Raw genomic sequence first — 15,512 nt, 5'->3', positions numbered from 1 at the left:
CAAAGAATGAGCCCAAACTGACTTTCTCCATCCCTTCGAAGCCCCCTGTTGGCTTCAGTGTGAACCTTTGGGAGAACAAGGAGAGCAGGATTGGGTGAATTTACTCGCCGACTGCTCTATTACAATTATGTTTATGACAGTAGCCACAGGAGGCTTCGTGTGAGATTGGACCCCCACTGTGCTGAGTGCTGTGGAAACCCCCAGTGGGAGCCAGTAATAAAGGGATAAGTTCCAAGACTAGAAGTGACCACTGTGATCATCTCAGCTGACCTCCTGTATTACACAGGCCACAGAACTTCCCCAAAATAATTCCTAGGGCAGAGCTTTTAGAAAAACTGTGATGTTGCACCCCATAACACTTTATAGAAGTATGCCATGTAATGTATCTTTGCAAAGGTTATGTTCTGCTGCATGTATTCAGCCTATTCGTATGCATGCATCATTTTTATATCTGAAGTTATGAGCATTGGCTCTATGCTTGTATTTAAAGTGTTTGCTGTAGAAAGCATGTAAGGCAGATTCGAACAACATAGTGTGAAGGGGTTATTCAAGTAAACGGAAGTATTTGGCGAACAATGGACCTTGATAGACACCAATCCACATTTGAGCTTTCCTGGGAATGTGCCATCCGCAGGTAAAGTTCTGAGTCATGCATGGACATATGACTTGCCCATGTGACTCCAAAACTCCATTTTGCATCTGGATTCTGCATAGGAGAGGAGAAGGGGTTTCCATCCACAAGAGAGAGTCTATTTAAGCTCCTGGAAACCTCTCCATTTTGTCTTCAGCTGGCTCAAGAGGTAGCGTCTCCACCCCCCCAAAGGATACCTGAAAGAAAAAAAACAAAGGACAGTAACTACAGGGGTTAGGTGAGTGATTGCTGGACCCAGACTAGAAGGAGACTATTCTGTAAAAGAAGCTTATTGGAACATCTCTGAGGGTGAGATTTCATCTGTAATCACTTTCTTACTGTATTCGGCTTACACTTGTGTGTTTTATTTTATTTTGCTTGCTAATTCACTTTGTTCTGTCTTTTATTCCTTGGAACCTCTTAAATCCTACTTTTGTATTTAATAAAATCACTTTTTACTTATTAATTAACCCAGAGTATGTATTAATAACTGGGGGTGTGGTCAAACAGCTGTGCATATCTCTCTATCAGTGCTATAGAGGGCGAACAATTTATGAGTTTTCTCTGTATAAGCTTTATACAGGGTAAAAAAGATTTATTTGGGGTTTAGACCCAGGGCTGGCCTTACCATGAGGTGAACTGAGGTGGCCAGACTGTGGGGGGCGCCACTAGGACCCAGAGTGTAGAAAATGGTGTCTGCTGCTGATGCATATGTATTCTCTCTGCTCTAGATGCACAGAGATGGTGGAGTGCTGTGCTGGAGGAAGGAGGGCACAAGAGACATAACAGGCAGGCAGGAGAAAAGGTGAGATGGAATAATAGAAAGCAGCAGGAGCTGCAGGGAGAGAGAGGAGGAGCAGCCTCTTATGTATCTCTCTAGCACCCCCAGGGGCCTGGACCGATTAACCCCAGCTTTTCAGGGACCTTCCTGTGTCCTGCTGCTTCCCTGAACCCACTTGAGGAGAACAGGCACTCAACTGAAGTAGTAGGATCCAGTTAGGCCCTTAAGACGCTGATATCTTCCCTCACTCAGGCCCTGCTACCAGCCTGCTTATTTGTCCCCTTCAACTGAGTGTTGACAGCCACTATAGCTGGCAGAGAACAGCAGTCATGAGTGAAAGAAGAAAACGCTCCTCTGGGGCAGCATTCAGAAAAAGAAAGAAAGCAAAGGAAGCTTTTCTATCTAAGCAGGAAGGAGCTCTCCTGAGATACATAGACACAAATGGTCACGGTGAGCCTTCCAGCCCCAGTGAGGATATGAGTGGTGAGGAGATGCCTGATCTTCCAGTTAGTCAAAGTGCAGGTGACCTGACAGCTACTGCAGCATCCATATCTCCATCTCAAATGGATGTAACCATGCACATTCCTGAAGAAAAGTGTAGATCAGAGAAGAGAGTGTGGTGGAGGTGCAAGAAACAGCTGTTTCTGAGTTAAGTTCCTTAAGTCTAGATGATCCAGGACTGTGGACCCACTTGAGCAATAGCCTGAGGGACTTCCTTATAGTGCATGGGCCACAGCAAGTGAAAAACTTCATGTTCCCCAAGACAATGAAAATAGAAGTTTCCATCTAACACATTACTGGCTTGAAATCCTCAATGGTGACAAAGTGGAGAGGCCATAGCTTATGTACTCAAAAACCCAGAATGCTGCATACTGTTTTTGTTGCAAACTCTTCCAGTCTAATGTTCCAGCCACATTGGGTTCTACAGGAACAAAGGAGTGAAAAAAATCTGACTAGAAATCTGGCATGCCATGAGAAGGCAGCAAATCACCAGAGAGCATTCCATAAGTGGAAAGAGCTTGAGATGAGACTAAGTTTAAAGGCCACCATAGCTAAACCATGGCTAAACCCGATGGAGCTGATGTGCTCAGAGCCCATTAAGGAGGTCCTGCTGGGCAGCAGGAAACCCTCCACCAGGGCTACCTACCTGGCCAAGTGGAAAAGGTTTGCACTATGGTGTTCTCAAGGTCATGCTCCCCCGATGTAGGTGCCTATACCATTCATTTTAGACTACCTACTGCACTTAAAACATCAGGGCCTCTCGGTATCACCTCTCCAGGTCCACCTGGCTGCCATTTTGGCCTTCTACCCCGGAGCAACTGGCCATTCAGTCTTCACCAACATGATGGTCAGTCACTTCCTGAAAGGTCTGTATACCTGCAGGTTAAGCAACTTATCCCAGCATGGGACCTTTCCAGGCTAATGGACCCCCCCTTAGAACCTCTAGAGACTTGTTCATTGCTCTATCTATCATGGAAGTCACCATAACATCAGCAAGGAGAGTGTCTGAGCCTTAACCTCCGATCCTCCTTATACTGTTTTTTATAAGGACAAGGTGCAACTTAGGCCTCACCCGCCTTTCCCAAAAGTTATCTCCCAATTCCATGCCAATCAGGACATTTTTCTGCCAGTCTTTTATTCTAAGCCTCATGCAGATGCTCAGGAGCAAAGGCTGCACTCCTTGGACATTCGGCGAGCTCTGGCTTTTTACATTGAACACACAAAGCCATTCTGTAAGTCGAACCAATTGTTCATGGCGGTTGCAGATAGAATGGAAGTCCTTCTAGTGTCCTCACAGACAATTTCATGGTGGATCATATCCTGTATCCGGGCATGCTATGATCTGGCAAAAGTTTCAGCCCCTATACTAATGGCACATTCTACAAGAGCACAGTCCTCCTCAGCAGTGTTCCTGGTCCAGGACCCGATCCAGGAGAGCTGCAGGGTAACGACATGGTCCTCGGTTCACACTTTCACTCTCATTATGCTATTACCAGCATGCCAGGGATGATGCAGCATTCGGCAGAGTGGTGCTTCAATCGGCAATTCCACAAGCTCCAACCCCCACTCCTAGTTAGGGCTTGGGAGTCACATAAATGGAATTCACATGAGCAAGCACGTGAAGAAGAAAAAATGGTTACTCACCTTCTCGTAACTGTTGTTCTTCGAGATGTGTTGCTCATATCCATTCCAAACCCACCCGCCTTCCCCTCTGTTGGAGTATCCAGCAAGAAGGAACTGAAGAGGTGGTGGGTCAGTAGGGACCTATATTCACTGGCATGAAGGTGCGACTTCAGGGGGCTCCACAGCCAACCCGACAGATGCTGCTAGGGGAAAAACCATCCGACGACTGTGCACGTGGCATGCACACACCTAATTGGAATGGACATGAGCAACACATCTCGAAGAACAACAGTTACGAGAAGGTGAATAACGGTTTTATCTCACTTTGGATAAAACAGTAAGACTGTGTCAGGCAACAGAAATCATTCAATGGCATAAATGTAACCCTTCTGCTCGTCAGAGTTGGCAGCAACAAGGGCTGGGTTCAGTATCTAGGGGTTCCATTCCAATAACACAATGCAAAACCAGCTCGAGCCCCCACCCAGTGACCTGGGACAAATATATACCCCCCCCCCCCGCTGGGCGCCTCTAAGAGGCAATACTTCCCCTCTCGCAGTAGTAAAAGCCTTTTAATAACAGAGAGAAACAATGTGGCATTATATTGGGGGAACACCACCAACAGGATTCATAACATAACCCATGAGCAAAAATCCATCCCAAGCAAATTGGGCCATTTCCTTTCCCTTTAGTTCTTGAGTCCAGCAACCCAAAAGTCACCCAAAGTCCCAAAAGTCCAACAACCCAAAAGTCTCTGCCCCTGGTCAGTGCAGCCCCAGAGTTCAAAAGTTTATTTGCACAGTTTTACCTCCCAACCTGGGTGGAGGTGGGAGGGTTAAGGGGCACTTTATGTGGTACGAAGCTGATTGCCCCACCTCTCCATGGGTCTCCGTTCTGCTCCACCAGCTGTCCCATGAATCACTCTGCTCTGCCAGCCCCCGTGAGCTGCTCCAGCCATCCCGCAAACTGCTCCATTCTACCAGCCACTCCACTCTGCCAGCTCTCCCATGAGCTGCTCCACAATATATCTTCAGGCTCCCCCGCTACTTAGCACAACACTCAGTGATTTCAGCTCTTGGTAATTTTAGCTCTTTTGTGATTTCACCTTGTAGTAGAGGAGCCTGAGTGCTGGTGCACCATCAGCCCAAAGTGAATTCAGCTCAGCAGCCTGTAACTAGACTCCTAATGGAATCAAAATTAGCTCTGACACTCTACAGTGGAGGGAGAAAGCAGTGCTATTAGCATGCAGGGCCCTCACCAGGGGGTCCATACCACCATGTACTAATACCTGTACCCAACCCTCTCAATTCACTGAGTTTTGGAACCCATGTCCCTTGCCTAGCGAGTCCTACTTAGTTGATGTCAAGTCCCTCCATCATAACAAAAGGCCAAGTACAGTTCCACTGTCCTTGATTCACATAATCAGGATAATAACAATTTATTCTTCCTGCCCCAATAACAGAGAAACTGGGGGTCCCAGAGCAGCTAAAGTGACCATTTGGGCAGCTATGGGCTCATGCTAGGCGGGGTGGGTGTGCCTATGCAAATGAGATCAGTCCCTGAAGTTCTTTTCCACAACTTGCCACAACTCACCACCAGATGTCAGGGTGGAGCTCATCCTGACTCTGCTTACATAAAAATAATGGAAGGAAAACAGGACACTGCCACTCTAGATAGAGTGACAAGAGAGAGAAAAAACTGGCAAGCAGTCAGTCAGTACAAAACAAAAACATAGAGAAGAATGAAAAAGGCAAAGCACAAGAGTTTGTAAGGGAAAGCTCAAAATGTGAACAAAGGATTGCTCAAGACGTGGACAAAAAACGACCTCTACATTTTGGTAAGCTCTGCAATATTTGTAAGAAATACAATCATTGTGCCAAAGTCTGCAACCAGGATCAGCAACTGTGGAAGAGGAGGCAAAGCCTGTATGCTTATGTGGTAATCCAGGAAAAGAGCACAGATAATAGCTCAGGAGTTCCATCCAAGAGCTATATCTGGAGGAAGGAAGAGATGAATGGACAATTTCCTTAGACACTAATGGGACTCTTATAACCTACAAATTGTGCACTGATGCTCAGGTAAATGTTCTTTCAGATATTAGTGTTAAAAGTTTGAAAAAAATAGAGAACATGGCTAGCAAACAGGTTAAACTTATAATGGGAGAAACTCATTCCTACTAAATGACAGGTTTCAGAGTAGCAGCCATGTTAATCTGTATTCACAAAAAGAAAAGGAGTACTAGTGGCACCTTAGAGACTAACAAATTTATTTGAGCATAAGCTTTCATGAGCTACAGCTCACTTCATCGGATGCATCCAATGAAGTGAGCTTTAGCTCACGAAAGCTTATGCTCAAATAAATTTGTTAGTCTCTAAGGTGCCACAAGTACTCCTTTTCTTCATTCCTACTTGTGTACTACCAGTGACAATAAAAGATCAAACAGAGCTGATAAACTTTGAGATAGTGAAAGGGAATAAAGCACCTATACTGGATTTAAAAACATGCCCAGCCCTTGGGCTGATACAAAGAGCACATGTGGGAGAGGAAGTAAGGGACACATTGTCCAGAACATTTGATAAAACCGTAATAGAAACAGCGGTGGAGTCAGACTTGTGAGACTGATGCAAACAAAGTGTCCAGCTTCAGACAGGAACTGGAAAGAATTTTCTTGGGCTACAGCTAATAATGGGACTTTACAGAGGGTATTAAGGCTATTATTACAGGGTGGCCAGGACATTCCATACCATGTCCCTGTTTACAGTTTCAAGGAGAACTATCTGTTATTGATGGCATGCAGCTTAGAGGAAGTAGGAGAGTAGATGTTACAAGCTGACATACTGACAAGTATACAGGAAGGGTACTTGGATATAGCAAAATGTAAATACGGAGCAGAGAGTGACGGTATTGGCCACAAATGAACAATGACAGAGAAAACTGTTAAAACGTGTGGAATGTCAAAAATACCAGAAATGACAGAAAAAAGAGCCTAGGTTGATAAACAATGAACAGTTAAGAGCATAGTCTGAAGTTGGTGTGAATTTATTCACCTATGCTGGTAAACACTATGTTTTGATGGTGGATTGTTATTCTCATTATCCAGAGGTTCTTTTATGAGAAAATACCACATCAAAACATGTAATGTGCATGAAATCCATATTTTCCAGGCATGGACTGCCTGAAGATCTCATGTACGGTAATTGTCCACAGTTTGATGGACATGAATTTAAATAATTGAGTAGAGAGTATGGGTTTAAGCATGTAACTTTGAGTCCCAGGTATCCTCAATTCAATGGTTTTATAGAGAATGGTATGAAAATTGTTAAAACAGCTTTTGAAAAAGGCCACTACCGTGGGTACAGATCCATATTTGGCTATTCTGAGCTATAGAGCAGCACCAGTGAATCATGGACAGTCACCTGCACAGAGACCGTTTGGCAGGAAGCTGAGAACAAGAGGCTTTAACTCAGTAGTGACTCCTAATGGCAATACTGACTTAGATGTCCATCTATAAAAAGGGAAATATGGACAACACCCGGGAATTACAGACCAGTCATCTTAACTTCAGTACCTGGAAAGGTAATAACCCTGAGCAAATAATTAAGCAATCAATTTGCAAACACCTAGACGATAATAAGATGATATGTAACAGTCAGCGTGGATTTGTCAAGATCAAATCGTGTCAAATCTAATAGCTTTCTTTGACAAGGTAACAAGACTTATGAATGGGGGGAAGCTGTAGATGTGGTATATCTTGACTTTAGTAAGGTGATACTGTCTCGCATGACCTTCTCATAACCAAACTTGGGAAATACAGCCTAGATGGAGCTACTATAAGGTTGGTGCCTAACTGGTTGGAAAATCATTCCCAGAGAGTAGTTATCAGTGATTCACAGTCATGCTGGAAGGGCATATCAAGTGGGGTCCCACAGGGATCAGTTCTGGGTCTGGTTCTGTTCAGTATCTTCATCAATGATTTAGATATGGCAGAGAGATACACTTATATAGTCTATGGACGATACCAAGCTGGGAGGGCTTGCAAGTGCTTTGGAGGATAGGCTTAAAATTCAAAATGATCTAGACAAATTGGAGAAATGGTCTGAAGTTTATAGGATGAAATTCAATAAGGACAAATGCAAAGTACTCCACTTAGGAAGGAACAATCAGTTGCACTCATACAAAATGGGAAATGACTGTCTAGGAAGGATTACTTCAGAAAGGGATCTGGGGGTCATAGTAGATCACAGGTTAAATATGAGTCAACAGTGTAACATTGTTGCAAAGAAAGTGAATATCATTCTGGGATGTATTAGCAGCAGTGTTGTAAGCAAGACACGAGAAGTAATTCTTCCGCTCTACTCTATGCTGCTTAGACCTCAGTTGGAGTATTGTGTCCAGTTCTGGGAGCCACTTTTCAGGAAAGATGTGGACAAATTGGAGAAAGTCCAGGCAGAACAACAAAAATGATTAAATGACTAGAAAACATGACCTATGAGGAAAGATTGAAAGAATTGGGCTTGTTTAGTCTGGAGAAGCAAAGACTGAGAGGGGACATGATAACAGTTTTCAAGTACATAAAAGGTTGTTACAATGAGGAGGGAGAAAAATGTTTGTCCTTAACTTCTGAGGACAGGACAAGAAGCAATGGGCTTAAATTGCAGCAAGGGAGGTTTACGTTGGACTTTAGGAAAAATGTCCTGTCAGGGTGGTTAAGCACTGGAATAAATTGCCTAGGGAGGTTGTGGAATCTCCATTATTGGAGATTTTTAAGAACAGGTTAGAAAACACCTGTCAGGGATGGTCTAGATAATACTTAGTCATGAGTGCAGGGGACTGGTCTAGATGACCTCTTGAGGTCCCTTCCAGTTCTACGATGCTATGATTCTATGTGAATAAACAATATAAGCATAAACAAAAGATATATTATGATAGAGGGTCTAGTGTGTTGGTGCTTTTGAAGCCTAGAGATGCTGTGGGGATTTATGATGGTACTTGCTGGGCACTGAGGGCAGTAGAGACTCATGAGGTCACCCCACAATCTTATGATGTACAGACTCCTGAAGGACTTACGTTTTGAAGGAACAGGCGTCATCTGCAACTGCATCTTCCTTATTGAGGAAGAACAGGGCTCAACAATGGCTTGATTCACCTGGGACACCTGCCCGCCAATCGGGAAGCTGCCCACAGCACAGACAGTGATGCCAACCTGCTCTCAAGCTATAGCTTCACTGCCCCAACCAGCCTGAAGGCACTGTAGTTGTGGGTTTCAATGTGCTGTTGTAACGCAGGCCAGGAAGCCATTTAGTCACCACCCCTTCCCTCCCCTTCCCTCTCTTAGCTGCCCCTTTTCCTGTTCCAGGAAACAAATAAATGATATGGTTAGGAAGATCTGATTTGCTATATTAGTTATTTATCCAAGAGGCCTTGTCGTGTTAGCCATCTGCATCTCTGACCCCTAGGAGGAGTCACCAATCATCAGGAACCCAAGGCTCATTGGTCCCAAAGGGAGATCCTATATTACTCAAGGAGGGAGGAAACAGAGAGCCTCCACCAACTTTAGTGATCAGGAGTGCACTAAAAGGGGGCTACTGCAAATTGCAGTGAGTTACTCGGGATTTAGTCAGGGGTCAATCCTTGGGTGCGCCATGATCAGTTTGCACCTTTGTGATGGTGTTATGGGAACACAATGGAATCCCGTTCACTTATCACTGAGCCTATTGAGGCTTCATGCTGTGCCTAAGTACACCTCCAGTATGGACTCTGCAGTCCAGTCAATGTTTCTGCCTCTGGTGTGTGGGAGTGAGGCTGTGCAGTTTGCATAAAAGTGCACATGTCCACCCACTCAGTGACATGTACCAGTCCTGATGTTCCTGCTGCATATAATTCAGATGTTTCTCAAGGGCATTAAGGTCTAATTTAGGAAAACAATCAGCGGTAGCTGTACCCATCTCTGCTAAGAACTCTGCTTTCAGTCAGATCACTTGGGAGGATATCCAGATTACACCATAGCTGAATCTGTGCTCCAACAATAATGCCATAGGAGCAGAATAAATAGTATTTCTTGAAAGAGGGAGATCACTTCCATGGATTATATCACCTTTCGCTTATTCAATCAGCCTCTGCATATAGACGCAGTGGCAAAGGGCAATTACTACAGGAGCCCATCATGAGACTCCTAGTGTATGAAAGGGACAGTACTTCATAGCAATTTCGTGTTGTAATTGGCATGGGATGTATTTGGATTCTGCCATAGAATATTCTACATCTCTTTGCCTTGCCATGTTTTTCTGGGCTATAATGGATAAAACAGGAGCTGCCCAGAACCCACCCGCAGTGCCACATCTTGTCATCCCCTACCTCTGCTGTTGATCCCTGACACGAGTCAAACAGTGCAGAGTTTTGCCATTGACCTCAGTGGGAGCACCCTAGAGCCTGTCATGCCTTTGTGAAATTTAACGTCTCCGATTCCCCACTCACTCATATAAGGAGTAACTCGATTGATGGAAATGGAGTCACATTAGGGTTATACCAGCATAGGTGGGAAGAATACTGCCATGAGGAGGCCTGGACTGAGCAGCAGGAGTTTCTAGACCAGGTATAGTCAGCAATCCTTTCAGCGCTCTTCTATTTGCACCATCCCTCCATTCAGACGTGCCCTCTGGAGCCACAATGTTGCCGGCAGAAGTTGCTATCCTCTCTTGTATTCCCCACTGTAGCCAGACAAATTATGTCCCCTTCTTGCAGGTGTCTACTCTGTCTTCCAACCCCTTTATAGACACTCAGTGCAGGGCCAGGCAGATTTTGGCTCTAATGCTATTGAACTGCCTTGTGTCTCAAAAAGTGTTTGTGAAATAGGCATCTTTAAGCCCACTGTCTGATTTATTAAGAGAGGGGAGGGTTCTTCAGTGGGTGCTGGTGCTCCAGTCATTAATGTTTTGCAGGAGAAGAATGGCATAACTGTTGTAGGAGGTATACTGGAGTGACTACCTCTGGAAGCAGAGAAGGGCAGAGCCAAATTGGGATGGAGACACGAGCTAGATAGAGACAATTGAAATTTTTCACATTAAGAGTTTTTCTGTGGACAGTTTTTTTCAAAAATGAAAAATGTGAAACATCAACGTGTTTGTAACATTGTTTTTCAAGAAAAATTCACAACTTTTTTTTTTTTTAAATCTCCTTTTTTATCAAATATGTTATCAAAAAGATTGCGCATTAAATCCTCCTTTTTGGTCAATGGCAAATGAGGATACCATTTAAATAATACATTTCAAAAAGGGGAAAATAAAAGCATATTTTGCAAAATGTCAACACACCCTTTGAAATAAAACCAGTTTGGAAAGCTCAGAGTTTCTCACAAAAACGGTTTGTCTTTTTGTATGACCAGTGCTCCCAGTGCATCTCACTGGCTACATGTGTGTCATGCTGCAGTCCTCTAGCTGCTGCTGTGCAAAAAAACCAAACTGCCTATTACTTATAGCAAAGCGTTACATGTTCTTGAGCTCAGGTTGGAAGGGCTTACAAGTGTGGTGCTGCAGTTCATGGGTTCTATGCCTAATGATGACTCTGGGTCTGTATGTATTTAAACATGTATTTATTAGACTTTCACCAAGATTCCAACTACATGGATCTGGCTAATGAGGTCCCATTTCTGCCCTGTGTACATGGCTGCATCTCTCATTAGGCCAGCAGAAATACAGAGTGTAAAGGGTAAAGATGAGACGATGGTTTAAAAAAACAAAAAAACAAAAAAACCAGAGGTGTAACAGACATCTCCAGATAAATATTCAATATGACCAACCTATAATTGCTGCATAAGAGCTAAGTGTAATTACTATAACTGCTTCCCTGATCAGCTACATAGGCCTAAATTTCATCTCTGACATCTTGTAGGAGTATTGCTGCCCTTTGCCTGTCTTCCAGTTCCCATTAGCATAGCTTTCATGGGCTCCTCTCAGATATAATCCATTCAGGTTGGACCAGTGACATTCTTTGCACAACCAGGCCCCTTTAAAGGATGTGGTACAGTTACTTGAATACTGGTCATTGTCACAGCCTCGGGTTGTAAACAGCATGTTGTTGTGGATGGTTAATGAATCCACCATGGAAACAATTGTGTGTATTTAGTCCATGTTTGCACAGTTCAGGTCCCACAGCCCATTCTGGAGATTCTGCAGTGGGGTCACTAATTTCTCCTTTAACCAGGCAACAGAAGTCTCCCTGGGGTACAGGAGAGAGACTCCAGTTCTGCTTCCTGGGAGGAAGAGTCTTGATCAGGTAAAATTCAGATCTAAGTTGCACCACTATAAATCCAGAGTAACTCGTTGCAGTCAATGAGCTCAGTCCAGGGGTGCTCTGCTGGCCACTCACACCTTTGTGGTGGTGTAATGTGAGTGCAATGTGCTCCTAAGTGCCTACCAGGGGCCTGCTGAGGCCTCACAATGTCCCTAAGAAATCCAGCAGCAGACTGCATGTTAGAGAACGGCTGCCTCCAGAGCTTGAATGTGTTCTTTGCATTAAAGGGGGCATGTCCACCCACTCCACGACATGCATCACTCCTGGTGTATCTATTTGGAGTAATTAACTTCTTTCTCAGGGGTATTACAGTCCTATTTAGGAAAGTAACCTTCAGTGACTGTGCCTAACTCTGCTTAGAAGTCTGCTTTCTGTCGCTGCACTAGGCAGCCTATCCAGATCACGCCACATCTTTGGTGTCTTTAGAATCTGTGCTCCTGCAATAATACCGCCACAGCAGAGTAACTGGAACTTCCTGAAAGAGAGAGATCACTTCCATGGGGATCACCTTTCACTTATTCAATCAGTCTCTGCATATAGAGGCCGGGGCACGGAACACTTGTTACTACAGTATTCCATCACGAGACCCCTGCTGTATAAAAGGGACAGTATAGTACTTAATAGAAATCTCATGTTGTAATTGGTGTTGGATGTATTTGGCTTCTGTCACAGAATATTTTACATCTCTCTGGATTACCAGGTTTTTCCATCTGCCATGAAAGGTGTGGGACATGCAAGAACTTACCTGCAGTGCCAGCAACCAAAGCTCCAAGGATTAGGTTGTTTTTCTCTGTCTCTCCTGCAATTTTGAATGACACGTAATTGGCAAATTGAGAGTTGTTGTCAAAATCTCTGAGATCAACACGGAGCTCATTGGTTCCTTTAGAAAACAATATGAAAGCAAAGTGTTCAGCATCTCCCATGAGCTTTTATTACTGTTATTGATTGTATTGCACAAGCCCCTAGAGGTCCCAGTCAGGTATGAGGCCCCATTCTTCCGGGACCACTGTGATCACCTAGTCTGACCTCCTGCATAACACACACTAAAGGATTTTACCCAGATATTCCTACATCAAGCAATATCTTCATATTTATCTTTATTAACCCAATTTCCATCCACCAACCAGGCCTCCCTATTATAGTGCTCCATATTGTGCTTCACTACGATAGCTCAGAATCTATAACCTCATCCCCTCTGTAGCTTCCTTCATTGCTGCTCCATGGGTAAACCACCAGAGGACAAAGGCTGCTCCATGAATCATAGCTGGAGCTAGCACAGCTGCCACAGCATTATCGGACTCAATAGCTTTCCTTGAAGGGCTGAGCTGTAACAAGTGCCTGCAGCACTACCGCTGGTACAGCTCTGTATACAGTACCCAAGGAAGGGTGTGGGAGAAAGACTTGGTGGAGCAGGTTGCTATAAGGAAAAGAATGCATCAGGGATGTAAACCAAGAGACGTTTACAGGTGGATATTGTCATTCCCCAGCCAGAATTCTGACCACCGGCTGCCAAATCCTCTCTTGTACGAATTCCAGTCATGGAAAAAGTCAACCGAGCCATCCACCTGTCTCTGGAATACCTGTGGGGAAACAGGGGGTTCTTAGCTGGGAAATCCCACATTGTTTTCCCTCCTACAAAGAGCAGAAGACAGGAAATACTGAGACTGTAAATCATCTGCTCAGGTCTATTTCAGGCTCAGGGAACACTTATCCACAGAGGGTCTTATCAAACCACGACTGCATTGGACTGGGAGTCAGGAGGCCTGGGTTGTATACTGAGCTCTGTCACTTGGCCAAGTCACATCACCTCCGGCATCCCTCTTACCCTTTGTCCATCTTGTCTATTGAGACAGGGAGCTCTTGAGCACAGGGACTGTCTCTCACTGTGTGTTTTTACAGGGTCCAGCACAATGGGGACCTGATCTTGATCAGTTGAACTAGGCACTACTAGAATAAAAATGATAATACATTTGAAAGTTTGAATGTGATGTGTATATATAGGGTTCAAACTCTTTGTCTCCTCAGCTCCCTAGAACACTATCTCCACTTATATTCAGAGGCCGCCTGAGCGACAGTGCTGATGATGACTGTCACCAAAGTGGAAGGAAGAACAAATTCTGGTTCCAGAGTCTGGGGCAGCTATCGAGGAGACTCTGAGAGCCGGACAGAGAATAGCCAGGAGAAGGGAAACCTGGTTAACTGTGTCAGGCCAGTGACAAATGTCCCCTCACAAAGGGGGATTATTTGACTCTAAGGCTGCATGAAACCCATTGTGTTCACAACCAATGTACCTGGAGACTATGATAAACAGGTCATTGTGGGAAAGGATCAAAAGGGATCAGGAAGTGCCTATATTTTTTTCAGCTAATCAGGCTGATCAAACAGCTCCCTGTTTGAGTTTCTGTTTTCATATTTATTTCCAAACTGCAACCAACTGGCTAAGAGGCATCTCTCTATGTTACGACAGAAACCTATTCTGCAAGAAAAAAGTGTATGAAGAGCTTCATTAGTCTCTGTTCTTACAATCTATCCTCCACCATCTGTGTCCATGTCACACAGCACGGTCAGTGTTACAGTCATGGGGATAGAGGAGGTTCCCTCGGGCTAACAGCTCCTTGCAATTTTTTGCTCCTGGATGAGCCGCAAGTTCAGGTAATTGGAAAGATATCTTTGAGCTACCCTCTCCTCCCTCCCCCCCCCCCAAGTGTATAAGAACCGGGGAGTATCCCTTCAAATAGTGTGTGAGCCCTCTAGTGTTTCTGGATTTAGAAACCTACAAGAGCTGCAGCATATGGCTCTAGCCAGGCCTCGCATGTTGTAAACAATTAGCAAACACAGTCATTTAGACTCCATTGTGCCCATGCAGCTTCTTCATGTTAAATTTGAGGAGTAAAGAATAAAAGACACTACATCCCATTCCGCCCTGTGTTCTGTGCAAGAAGATTTCAGCCACAACCAAGGATCTGGCTCAAAGTGACTTAAGTACTCATGAATCAGAAAATTCTCTTAAAACTTCCACTGGAAGTGTCTGTGCAGCTGTTTTGAAATCTCTCTATGAGACAGAAGATCTTCCAGTTACGGATGAGAAATATCATCACATGACGTGGGTGAGAAATTACACTGAGGGAATATCAAATGCTTATTATAACCATACTTGCAGCGAGCAGTTTGCAAGGAAACCCAGTGCTTAATTTGTGCCAGAGCCCCAGCACCTCTAGGTTCGGCAGTTCATAGCCCCAGCACTTCTGGGCTTGTCACCTCAGATATGAAAGTAAAAAAATTGGTTGAGCCCTGACACCTCTTTCATTATAAAGTAAGTGCTGAGTAAACCCATTGGCAGAACTGTATTTCCACAAATGATTCACTGACCAATTGGCAACAGCAAACACATTCATTCTGAAAACAACAACGTCTCTTTGGCAATGGCCTGAGACCAGGAAAAGGGTAAATCACAAATGTATTCTTTGCAACTTGTTTGTCCACCTCTATTATGCTTTCGTGTCTGGGTTCCCTGGAGAGAATGAGATGACATTTACTGGTGCTAAGAAATGCTCACCTTTCTTGCACTGTATATCATCCATCTCCTCCATCATGGAAGAGAAATGAAACAAGAAAAAATGTGTTTCCTTTTAAACTGCAAAAAGAAAAGGAGTACTTGGGGCACCTTAGAGACTAACAAATTTATTAGAG

The 15,512-nt window shown here is 44.2% G+C and overlaps 1 pseudogene; it reads right to left on the bottom strand.

The window, feature by feature from the left end:
- Positions 1-9,827: 9,827 nt before the first annotated feature.
- Positions 9,828-15,412, bottom strand: LOC119844328 (annotated as a pseudogene).
- Between the last annotated feature and the right edge of the window lie 100 nt (positions 15,413-15,512).

The sequence above is a fragment of the Dermochelys coriacea genome, chromosome 16 (assembly GCF_009764565.3).
Source record: "Dermochelys coriacea isolate rDerCor1 chromosome 16, rDerCor1.pri.v4, whole genome shotgun sequence".
Classification (NCBI taxonomy): domain Eukaryota; kingdom Metazoa; phylum Chordata; order Testudines; family Dermochelyidae; genus Dermochelys; species Dermochelys coriacea.
Note: the sequence above shows the minus strand (reverse complement) of the source record. Positions and strands in the feature narration are given on the sequence as shown.